The sequence below is a fragment of the Apteryx mantelli genome, unplaced genomic scaffold (genome assembly GCF_036417845.1).
Source record: "Apteryx mantelli isolate bAptMan1 unplaced genomic scaffold, bAptMan1.hap1 HAP1_SCAFFOLD_68, whole genome shotgun sequence".
NCBI classification, from domain to species: Eukaryota; Metazoa; Chordata; class Aves; order Apterygiformes; family Apterygidae; genus Apteryx; species Apteryx mantelli.
This window is the reverse complement of record NW_027118796.1, coordinates 12,252-24,502: the sequence shown is the minus strand read 5'-3', so window position 1 is coordinate 24,502 and position 12,251 is coordinate 12,252.

Below are 12,251 nucleotides of genomic sequence, written 5' to 3'. Positions count from 1 at the left end.
GGTTAGCTTTAGAACCATTTAGGGTCAGGGATCGGGTCGGGATCGAGTCTGGGATCGGGTCTGGGATCGGGTCAGGGATCTAGTCAGGGATCGGGTGAGGGTATCGAGTCTGGGATCGAGTCGGGGATCTAGTCAGGGATCGGGTCGGGATCGGGTCAGGGATCGAGTCGGGGATCTGTTCTGGGATCTGGTCAGGGATCGAGTCGGCGATCCAGTCAGGGATCGGGTGAGGGGATCGAGTCGGGGATCGGGTCAGGGATCTAGTCAGGGATCGGGTCGGGATCGGGCCGGGGATCGGGCCAGGGATCGGGATAGGGATCGGGTTATGGTTAGGGTTAGGGTTAGGGTTAGGGTTAGGGTTAGGGTTAGGGTTAGGGTTAGGGTTAGCTTTAGAACCATTTAGGGTCAGGGATCGGGTCGGGATCGAGTCTGGGATCGGGTCTGGGATCGGGTCAGGGATCTAGTCAGGGATCGGGTGAGGGGATCGAGTCGGGGATCTAGTCAGGGATCGGGTCGGGATCGGGTCAGGGATCGAGTCGGGGATCTGTTCTGGGATCGGGTCAGGGATCGAGTCGGCGATCCAGTCAGGGATCGGGTGAGGGGATCGAGTCGGGGATCGGGTCAGGGATCTAGTCAGGGATCGGGTCGGGATCGGGCCAGGGATCGGGATAGGGATCGGGTTATGGTTATGGTTATGGTTAGGGTTAGGGTTAGGGTTATGGTTAGGGTTAGGGTTATGGTTAGGGTTAGGGTTAGGGTTAGGGTTAGGGTTAGCTTTAGAACCATTTAGGGTCAGGGATCGGGTCGGGATCGAGTCTGGGATCGGGTCTGGGATCGGGTCAGGGATCTAGTCAGGGATCGGGTGAGGGGATCGAGTCTGGGATCGAGTCGGGGATCTAGTCAGGGATCGGGTCGGGATCGGGTCAGGGATCGAGTCGGGGATCTGTTCTGGGATCGGGTCAGGGATCGAGTCGGCGATCCAGTCAGGGATCGGGTGAGGGGATCGAGTCGGGGATCGGGTCAGGGATCTAGTCAGGGATCGGGTCGGGATCGGGCCGGGGATCGGGCCAGGGATCGGGATAGGGATCGGGTTATGGTTATGGTTAGGGTTAGGGTTAGGGTTAGGGTTATGGTTAGGGTTAGGGTTATGGTTAGGGTTAGGGTTAGGGTTAGGGTTAGCTTTAGAACCATTTAGGGTCAGGGATCGGGTCGGGATCGAGTCTGGGATCGAGTCTGGGGTCGGGTCAGGGATCTAGTCAGGGATCGGTTGAGGGGATCGAATCTGGGATCGAGTCGGGGATCTAGTCAGGGATCGGGTCGGGATCGGGTCAGGGATCGAGTCGGGGATCTGTTCTGGGATCGGGTCAGGGATCGAGTCGGCGATCCAGTCAGGGATCGGGTGAGGGGATCGAGTCGGGGATCGGGTCAGGGATCTAGTCAGGGATCGGGTCGGGATCGGGCCGGGGATCGGGCCAGGGATCGGGATAGGGATCGGGTTATGGTTATGGTTAGGGTTAGGGTTAGGGTTAGGGTTAGGGTTATGGTTAGGGTTAGGGTTATGGTTAGGGTTAGGGTTAGGGTTAGCTTTAGAACCATTTAGGGTCAGGGTTAGGGTCGGGATCGAGTCTGGGATCGGGTCTGGGATCGGGTCAGGGATCTAGTCAGGGATCGGGTGAGGGGATCGAGTCTGGGATCGAGTCGGGGATCTAGTCGGGGATCGGGTCGGGATCGGGTCAGGGATCGAGTCGGGGATCTGTTCTGGGATCGGGTCAGGGATCGAGTCGGCGATCCAGTCAGGGATCGGGTGAGGGGATCGAGTCGGGGATCGGGTCAGGGATCTAGTCAGGGATCGGGTCGGGATCGGGCCGGGGATCGGGCCAGGGATCGGGATAGGGATCGGGTTATGGTTATGGTTAGGGTTAGGGTTAGGGTTAGGGTTATGGTTAGGGTTAGGGTTATGGTTAGGGTTAGGGTTAGGGTTAGGGTTAGGGTTAGCTTTAGAACCATTTAGGGTCAGGGTTAGGGTTAGGGTTAGGGTTAGGGTTAGGGTTAGGGTTAGGGTTATGGTTAGGGTTAGGGTTAGGGTTAGGGTTAGGGTTAGGGTTAGGGTTAGGGTTAGCTTTAGAACCATTTAGGGTCAGGGATCGGGTCGGGATCGAGTCTGGGATCGAGTCTGGGATCTAGTCAGGGATCGGGTGAGGGGATCGAGTCGGGGATCGGGTCAGGGATCTAGTCAGGGATCGGGTCGGGATCGGGCCGGGGATCGGGCCAGGGATCGGGATAGGGATCGGGTTATGGTTATGGTTAGGGTTAGGGTTAGGGTTAGGGTTAGGGTTATGGTTAGGGTTAGGGTTATGGTTAGGGTTAGGGTTAGGGTTAGGGTTAGGGTTAGCTTTAGAACCATTTAGGGTCAGGGATCGGGTCGGGATCGAGTCTGGGATCGGGTCTGGGATCTAGTCAGGGATCGGGTCGGGATCGGGTCAGGGATCGAGTCGGGGATCTGTTCTGGGATCGGGTCAGGGATCGAGTCGGCGATCCAGTCAGGGATCGGGTGAGGGGATCGAGTCGGGGATCGGGTCAGGGATCTAGTCAGGGATCGGGTCGGGATCGGGCCGGGGATCGGGCCAGGGATCGGGATAGGGATCGGGTTATGGTTATGGTTAGGGTTAGGGTTAGGGTTAGGGTTATGGTTAGGGTTAGGGTTATGGTTAGGGTTAGGGTTAGGGTTAGGGTTAGCTTTAGAACCATTTAGGGTCAGGGATCGGGTCGGGATCGAGTCTGGGATCGGGTCTGGGATCGGGTCAGGGATCTAGTCAGGGATCGGGTGAGGGGATCGAGTCGGGGATCGAGTCGGGGATCTAGTCAGGGATCGGGTCGGGATCGGGTCAGGGATCGAGTCGGGGATCTGTTCTGGGATCGGGTCAGGGATCGAGTCGGCGATCCAGTCAGGGATCGGGTGAGGGGATCGAGTCGGGGATCGGGTCAGGGATCTAGTCAGGGATCGGGTCGGGATCGGGCCGGGGATCGGGCCAGGGATCGGGATAGGGATCGGGTTATGGTTATGGTTAGGGTTAGGGTTAGGGTTAGGGTTATGGTTAGGGTTAGGGTTAGGGTTATGGTTAGGGTTAGGGTTAGGGTTAGGGTTAGGGTTAGCTTTAGAACCATTTAGGGTCAGGGATCGGGTCGGGATCGAGTCTGGGATCGGGTCTGGGATCGGGTCAGTGATCTAGTCAGGGATCGGGTGAGGGGATCGAGTCTGGGATCGAGTCGGGGATCTAGTCAGGGATCGGGTCGGGATCGGGTCAGGGATCGAGTCGGGGATCGAGTCTGGGATCGGGTCAGGGATCGAGTCGGCGATCCAGTCAGGGATCGGGTGAGGGGATCGAGTCGGGGATCGGGTCAGGGATCTAGTCGGGGATCGGGTCGGGATCGGGCCGGGGATCGGGCCAGGGATCGGGATAGGGATCGGGTTATGGTTATGGTTAGGGTTAGGGTTAGGGTTAGGGTTAGGGTTAGGGTTAGGGTTATGGTTAGGGTTAGGGTTAGGGTTAGGGTTAGCTTTAGAACCATTTAGGGTCAGGGATCGGGTCGGGATCGAGTCTGGGATCGGGTCTGGGATCGGGTCAGTGATCTAGTCAGGGATCGGGTGAGGGGATCGAGTCGGGGATCGAGTCGGGGATCTAGTCAGGGATCGGGTCGGGATCGGGTCAGGGATCGAGTCGGGGATCTGTTCTGGGATCGGGTCAGGGATCGAGTCGGCGATCCAGTCAGGGATCGGGTGAGGGGATCGAGTCGGGGATCGGGTCAGGGATCTAGTCAGGGATCGGGTCGGGATCGGGTCGGGATCGGGCCAGGGATCGGGATAGGGATCGGGTTATGGTTATGGTTAGGGTTAGGGTTAGGGTTAGGGTTAGGGTTATGGTTAGGGTTAGGGTTATGGTTAGGGTTAGGGTTAGGGTTAGCTTTAGAACCATTTAGGGTCAGGGTTAGGGTCGGGATCGAGTCTGGGATCGGGTCTGGGATCGGGTCAGGGATCTAGTCAGGGATCGGGTGAGGGGATCGAGTCTGGGATCGAGTCGGGGATCTAGTCAGGGATCGGGTCGGGATCGGGTCAGGGATCGAGTCGGGGATCGAGTCTGGGATCGGGTCAGGGATCGAGTCGGCGATCCAGTCAGGGATCGGGTGAGGGGATCGAGTCGGGGATCGGGTCAGGGATCTAGTCGGGGATCGGGTCGGGATCGGGCCGGGGATCGGGCCAGGGATCGGGATAGGGATCGGGTTATGGTTATGGTTAGGGTTAGGGTTAGGGTTAGGGTTAGGGTTAGGGTTAGGGTTATGGTTAGGGTTAGGGTTAGGGTTAGGGTTAGCTTTAGAACCATTTAGGGTCAGGGATCGGGTCGGGATCGAGTCTGGGATCGGGTCTGGGATCGGGTCAGTGATCTAGTCAGGGATCGGGTGAGGGGATCGAGTCTGGGATCGAGTCGGGGATCTAGTCAGGGATCGGGTCGGGATCGGGTCAGGGATCGAGTCGGGGATCTGTTCTGGGATCGGGTCAGGGATCGAGTCGGCGATCCAGTCAGGGATCGGGTGAGGGGATCGAGTCGGGGATCGGGTCAGGGATCTAGTCAGGGATCGGGTCGGGATCGGGCCGGGGATCGGGCCAGGGATCGGGATAGGGATCGGGTTATGGTTATGGTTAGGGTTAGGGTTAGGGTTAGGGTTATGGTTAGGGTTAGGGTTAGGGTTAGGGTTAGGGTTAGGGTTAGGGTTAGGGTTAGCTTTAGAACCATTTAGGGTCAGGGATCGGGTCGGGATCGAGTCTGGGATCGGGTCTGGGATCGGGTCAGGGATCTAGTCAGGGATCGGGTGAGGGGATCGAGTCGGGGATCTAGTCAGGGATCGGGTCGGGATCGGGTCAGGGATCGAGTCGGGGATCTGTTCTGGGATCGGGTCAGGGATCGAGTCGGCGATCCAGTCAGGGATCGGGTGAGGGGATCGAGTCGGGGATCGGGTCAGGGATCTAGTCAGGGATCGGGTCGGGATCGGGCCAGGGATCGGGATAGGGATCGGGTTATGGTTATGGTTATGGTTAGGGTTAGGGTTAGGGTTATGGTTAGGGTTAGGGTTATGGTTAGGGTTAGGGTTAGGGTTAGGGTTAGGGTTAGCTTTAGAACCATTTAGGGTCAGGGATCGGGTCGGGATCGAGTCTGGGATCGGGTCTGGGATCGGGTCAGGGATCTAGTCAGGGATCGGGTGAGGGGATCGAGTCTGGGATCGAGTCGGGGATCTAGTCAGGGATCGGGTCGGGATCGGGTCAGGGATCGAGTCGGGGATCTGTTCTGGGATCGGGTCAGGGATCGAGTCGGCGATCCAGTCAGGGATCGGGTGAGGGGATCGAGTCGGGGATCGGGTCAGGGATCTAGTCAGGGATCGGGTCGGGATCGGGCCGGGGATCGGGCCAGGGATCGGGATAGGGATCGGGTTATGGTTATGGTTAGGGTTAGGGTTAGGGTTAGGGTTATGGTTAGGGTTAGGGTTATGGTTAGGGTTAGGGTTAGGGTTAGGGTTAGCTTTAGAACCATTTAGGGTCAGGGATCGGGTCGGGATCGAGTCTGGGATCGAGTCTGGGGTCGGGTCAGGGATCTAGTCAGGGATCGGTTGAGGGGATCGAATCTGGGATCGAGTCGGGGATCTAGTCAGGGATCGGGTCGGGATCGGGTCAGGGATCGAGTCGGGGATCTGTTCTGGGATCGGGTCAGGGATCGAGTCGGCGATCCAGTCAGGGATCGGGTGAGGGGATCGAGTCGGGGATCGGGTCAGGGATCTAGTCAGGGATCGGGTCGGGATCGGGCCGGGGATCGGGCCAGGGATCGGGATAGGGATCGGGTTATGGTTATGGTTAGGGTTAGGGTTAGGGTTAGGGTTAGGGTTATGGTTAGGGTTAGGGTTATGGTTAGGGTTAGGGTTAGGGTTAGGGTTAGGGTTAGCTTTAGAACCATTTAGGGTCAGGGTTAGGGTTAGGGTTAGGGTTAGGGTTAGGGTTAGGGTTATGGTTAGGGTTAGGGTTAGGGTTAGGGTTAGGGTTAGGGTTAGGGTTAGGGTTAGGGTTAGCTTTAGAACCATTTAGGGTCAGGGATCGGGTCGGGATCGAGTCTGGGATCGAGTCTGGGATCGGGTCAGGGATCTAGTCAGGGATCGGGTGAGGGGATCGAGTCGGGGATCGGGTCAGGGATCTAGTCAGGGATCGGGTCGGGATCGGGCCGGGGATCGGGCCAGGGATCGGGATAGGGATCGGGTTATGGTTATGGTTAGGGTTAGGGTTAGGGTTAGGGTTAGGGTTATGGTTAGGGTTAGGGTTATGGTTAGGGTTAGGGTTAGGGTTAGGGTTAGGGTTAGCTTTAGAACCATTTAGGGTCAGGGATCGGGTCGGGATCGAGTCTGGGATCGGGTCTGGGATCTAGTCAGGGATCGGGTCGGGATCGGGTCAGGGATCGAGTCGGGGATCTGTTCTGGGATCGGGTCAGGGATCGAGTCGGCGATCCAGTCAGGGATCGGGTGAGGGGATCGAGTCGGGGATCGGGTCAGGGATCTAGTCAGGGATCGGGTCGGGATCGGGCCGGGGATCGGGCCAGGGATCGGGATAGGGATCGGGTTATGGTTATGGTTAGGGTTAGGGTTAGGGTTAGGGTTATGGTTAGGGTTAGGGTTAGGGTTATGGTTAGGGTTAGGGTTAGGGTTAGGGTTAGCTTTAGAACCATTTAGGGTCAGGGTTAGGGTCGGGATCGAGTCTGGGATCGGGTCTGGGATCGGGTCAGGGATCTAGTCAGGGATCGGGTGAGGGGATCGAGTCTGGGATCGAGTCGGGGATCTAGTCAGGGATCGGGTCGGGATCGGGTCAGGGATCGAGTCGGGGATCTGTTCTGGGATCGGGTCAGGGATCGAGTCGGCGATCCAGTCAGGGATCGGGTGAGGGGATCGAGTCGGGGATCGGGTCAGGGATCTAGTCAGGGATCGGGTCGGGATCGGGCCGGGGATCGGGCCAGGGATCGGGATAGGGATCGGGTTATGGTTATGGTTAGGGTTAGGGTTAGGGTTAGGGTTATGGTTAGGGTTAGGGTTATGGTTAGGGTTAGGGTTAGGGTTAGGGTTAGCTTTAGAACCATTTAGGGTCAGGGATCGGGTCGGGATCGAGTCTGGGATCGGGTCTGGGATCGGGTCAGGGATCTAGTCAGGGATCGGGTGAGGGTATCGAGTCTGGGATCGAGTCGGGGATCTAGTCAGGGATCGGGTCGGGATCGGGTCAGGGATCGAGTCGGGGATCTGTTCTGGGATCTGGTCAGGGATCGAGTCGGCGATCCAGTCAGGGATCGGGTGAGGGGATCGAGTCGGGGATCGGGTCAGGGATCTAGTCAGGGATCGGGTCGGGATCGGGCCGGGGATCGGGCCAGGGATCGGGATAGGGATCGGGTTATGGTTATGGTTAGGGTTAGGGTTAGGGTTAGGGTTAGGGTTAGGGTTAGGGTTAGGGTTAGGGTTAGCTTTAGAACCATTTAGGGTCAGGGATCGGGTCGGGATCGAGTCTGGGATCGGGTCTGGGATCGGGTCAGGGATCTAGTCAGGGATCGGGTGAGGGGATCGAGTCGGGGATCTAGTCAGGGATCGGGTCGGGATCGGGTCAGGGATCGAGTCGGGGATCTGTTCTGGGATCGGGTCAGGGATCGAGTCGGCGATCCAGTCAGGGATCGGGTGAGGGGATCGAGTCGGGGATCGGGTCAGGGATCTAGTCAGGGATCGGGTCGGGATCGGGCCGGGGATCGGGCCAGGGATCGGGATAGGGATCGGGTTATGGTTATGGTTAGGGTTAGGGTTAGGGTTAGGGTTATGGTTAGGGTTAGGGTTAGGGTTATGGTTAGGGTTAGGGTTAGGGTTAGGGTTAGGGTTAGCTTTAGAACCATTTAGGGTCAGGGTTAGGGTCGGGATCGAGTCTGGGATCGGGTCTGGGATCGGGTCAGGGATCTAGTCAGGGATCGGGTGAGGGGATCGAGTCTGGGATCGAGTCGGGGATCTAGTCGGGGATCGGGTCGGGATCGGGTCAGGGATCGAGTCGGGGATCTGTTCTGGGATCGGGTCAGGGATCGAGTCGGCGATCCAGTCAGGGATCGGGTGAGGGGATCGAGTCGGGGATCGGGTCAGGGATCTAGTCAGGGATCGGGTCGGGATCGGGCCGGGGATCGGGCCAGGGATCGGGATAGGGATCGGGTTATGGTTAGGGTTAGGGTTAGGGTTAGGGTTAGGGTTAGGGTTAGGGTTAGGGTTAGGGTTAGCTTTAGAACCATTTAGGGTCAGGGATCGGGTCGGGATCGAGTCTGGGATCGGGTCAGGGATCGGGTCGGGATCGAGTCTGGGATCGGGTCTGGGATCGGGTCAGTGATCTAGTCAGGGATCGGGTGAGGGGATCGAGTCTGGGATCGAGTCGGGGATCTAGTCAGGGATCGGGTCGGGATCGGGTCAGGGATCGAGTCGGGGATCGAGTCTGGGATCGGGTCAGGGATCGAGTCGGCGATCCAGTCAGGGATCGGGTGAGGGGATCGAGTCGGGGATCGGGTCAGGGATCTAGTCGGGGATCGGGTCGGGATCGGGCCGGGGATCGGGCCAGGGATCGGGATAGGGATCGGGTTATGGTTATGGTTAGGGTTAGGGTTAGGGTTAGGGTTAGGGTTAGGGTTAGGGTTATGGTTAGGGTTAGGGTTAGGGTTAGGGTTAGCTTTAGAACCATTTAGGGTCAGGGATCGGGTCGGGATCGAGTCTGGGATCGGGTCTGGGATCGGGTCAGTGATCTAGTCAGGGATCGGGTGAGGGGATCGAGTCGGGGATCGAGTCGGGGATCTAGTCAGGGATCGGGTCGGGATCGGGTCAGGGATCGAGTCGGGGATCTGTTCTGGGATCGGGTCAGGGATCGAGTCGGCGATCCAGTCAGGGATCGGGTGAGGGGATCGAGTCGGGGATCGGGTCAGGGATCTAGTCAGGGATCGGGTCGGGATCGGGTCGGGATCGGGCCAGGGATCGGGATAGGGATCGGGTTATGGTTATGGTTAGGGTTAGGGTTAGGGTTAGGGTTAGGGTTATGGTTAGGGTTAGGGTTATGGTTAGGGTTAGGGTTAGGGTTAGCTTTAGAACCATTTAGGGTCAGGGTTAGGGTCGGGATCGAGTCTGGGATCGGGTCTGGGATCGGGTCAGGGATCTAGTCAGGGATCGGGTGAGGGGATCGAGTCTGGGATCGAGTCGGGGATCTAGTCAGGGATCGGGTCGGGATCGGGTCAGGGATCGAGTCGGGGATCGAGTCTGGGATCGGGTCAGGGATCGAGTCGGCGATCCAGTCAGGGATCGGGTGAGGGGATCGAGTCGGGGATCGGGTCAGGGATCTAGTCGGGGATCGGGTCGGGATCGGGCCGGGGATCGGGCCAGGGATCGGGATAGGGATCGGGTTATGGTTATGGTTAGGGTTAGGGTTAGGGTTAGGGTTAGGGTTAGGGTTAGGGTTATGGTTAGGGTTAGGGTTAGGGTTAGGGTTAGCTTTAGAACCATTTAGGGTCAGGGATCGGGTCGGGATCGAGTCTGGGATCGGGTCTGGGATCGGGTCAGTGATCTAGTCAGGGATCGGGTGAGGGGATCGAGTCTGGGATCGAGTCGGGGATCTAGTCAGGGATCGGGTCGGGATCGGGTCAGGGATCGAGTCGGGGATCTGTTCTGGGATCGGGTCAGGGATCGAGTCGGCGATCCAGTCAGGGATCGGGTGAGGGGATCGAGTCGGGGATCGGGTCAGGGATCTAGTCAGGGATCGGGTCGGGATCGGGCCGGGGATCGGGCCAGGGATCGGGATAGGGATCGGGTTATGGTTATGGTTAGGGTTAGGGTTAGGGTTAGGGTTATGGTTAGGGTTAGGGTTAGGGTTAGGGTTAGGGTTAGGGTTAGGGTTAGGGTTAGCTTTAGAACCATTTAGGGTCAGGGTTAGGGTCGGGATCGAGTCTGGGATCGGGTCTGGGATCGGGTCAGGGATCTAGTCAGGGATCGGGTGAGGGGATCGAGTCTGGGATCGAGTCGGGGATCTAGTCAGGGATCGGGTCGGGATCGGGTCAGGGATCGAGTCGGGGATCTGTTCTGGGATCGGGTCAGGGATCGAGTCGGCGATCCAGTCAGGGATCGGGTGAGGGGATCGAGTCGGGGATCGGGTCAGGGATCTAGTCAGGGATCGGGTCGGGATCGGGCCGGGGATCGGGCCAGGGATCGGGATAGGGATCGGGTTATGGTTATGGTTAGGGTTAGGGTTAGGGTTAGGGTTATGGTTAGGGTTAGGGTTATGGTTAGGGTTAGGGTTAGGGTTAGGGTTAGGGTTAGCTTTAGAACCATTTAGGGTCAGGGATCGGGTCGGGATCGAGTCTGGGATCGGGTCTGGGATCGGGTCAGGGATCTAGTCAGGGATCGGGTGAGGGTATCGAGTCTGGGATCGAGTCGGGGATCGGGTCGGGATCGGGTCAGGGATCGAGTCGGGGATCTGTTCTGGGATCTGGTCAGGGATCGAGTCGGCGATCCAGTCAGGGATCGGGTGAGGGGATCGAGTCGGGGATCGGGTCAGGGATCTAGTCAGGGATCGGGTCGGGATCGGGCCGGGGATCGGGCCAGGGATCGGGATAGGGATCGGGTTATGGTTAGGGTTAGGGTTAGGGTTAGGGTTAGGGTTAGGGTTAGGGTTAGGGTTAGGGTTAGCTTTAGAACCATTTAGGGTCAGGGATCGGGTCGGGATCGAGTCTGGGATCGGGTCTGGGATCGGGTCAGGGATCTAGTCAGGGATCGGGTGAGGGGATCGAGTCGGGGATCTAGTCAGGGATCGGGTCGGGATCGGGTCAGGGATCGAGTCGGGGATCTGTTCTGGGATCGGGTCAGGGATCGAGTCGGCGATCCAGTCAGGGATCGGGTGAGGGGATCGAGTCGGGGATCGGGTCAGGGATCTAGTCAGGGATCGGGTCGGGATCGGGCCAGGGATCGGGATAGGGATCGGGTTATGGTTATGGTTATGGTTAGGGTTAGGGTTAGGGTTATGGTTAGGGTTAGGGTTATGGTTAGGGTTAGGGTTAGGGTTAGGGTTAGGGTTAGCTTTAGAACCATTTAGGGTCAGGGATCGGGTCGGGATCGAGTCTGGGATCGGGTCTGGGATCGGGTCAGGGATCTAGTCAGGGATCGGGTGAGGGGATCGAGTCTGGGATCGAGTCGGGGATCTAGTCAGGGATCGGGTCGGGATCGGGTCAGGGATCGAGTCGGGGATCTGTTCTGGGATCGGGTCAGGGATCGAGTCGGCGATCCAGTCAGGGATCGGGTGAGGGGATCGAGTCGGGGATCGGGTCAGGGATCTAGTCAGGGATCGGGTCGGGATCGGGCCGGGGATCGGGCCAGGGATCGGGATAGGGATCGGGTTATGGTTATGGTTAGGGTTAGGGTTAGGGTTAGGGTTATGGTTAGGGTTAGGGTTATGGTTAGGGTTAGGGTTAGGGTTAGGGTTAGCTTTAGAACCATTTAGGGTCAGGGATCGGGTCGGGATCGAGTCTGGGATCGAGTCTGGGGTCGGGTCAGGGATCTAGTCAGGGATCGGTTGAGGGGATCGAATCTGGGATCGAGTCGGGGATCTAGTCAGGGATCGGGTCGGGATCGGGTCAGGGATCGAGTCGGGGATCTGTTCTGGGATCGGGTCAGGGATCGAGTCGGCGATCCAGTCAGGGATCGGGTGAGGGGATCGAGTCGGGGATCGGGTCAGGGATCTAGTCAGGGATCGGGTCGGGATCGGGCCGGGGATCGGGCCAGGGATCGGGATAGGGATCGGGTTATGGTTATGGTTAGGGTTAGGGTTAGGGTTAGGGTTAGGGTTATGGTTAGGGTTAGGGTTATGGTTAGGGTTAGGGTTAGGGTTAGGGTTAGGGTTAGCTTTAGAACCATTTAGGGTCAGGGTTAGGGTTAGGGTTAGGGTTAGGGTTAGGGTTAGGGTTAGCTTTAGAACCATTTAGGGTCAGGGATCGGGTCGGGATCGAGTCTGGGATCGAGTCTGGGATCGGGTCAGGGATCTAGTCAGGGATCGGGTGAGGGGATCGAGTCGGGGATCGGGTCAGGGATCTAGTCAGGGATCGGGTCGGGATCGGGCCGGGGATCGGGCCAGGGATCGGGATAGGGATCGGGTTATGGTTATGGTTAGGGTTAGGGTTAGG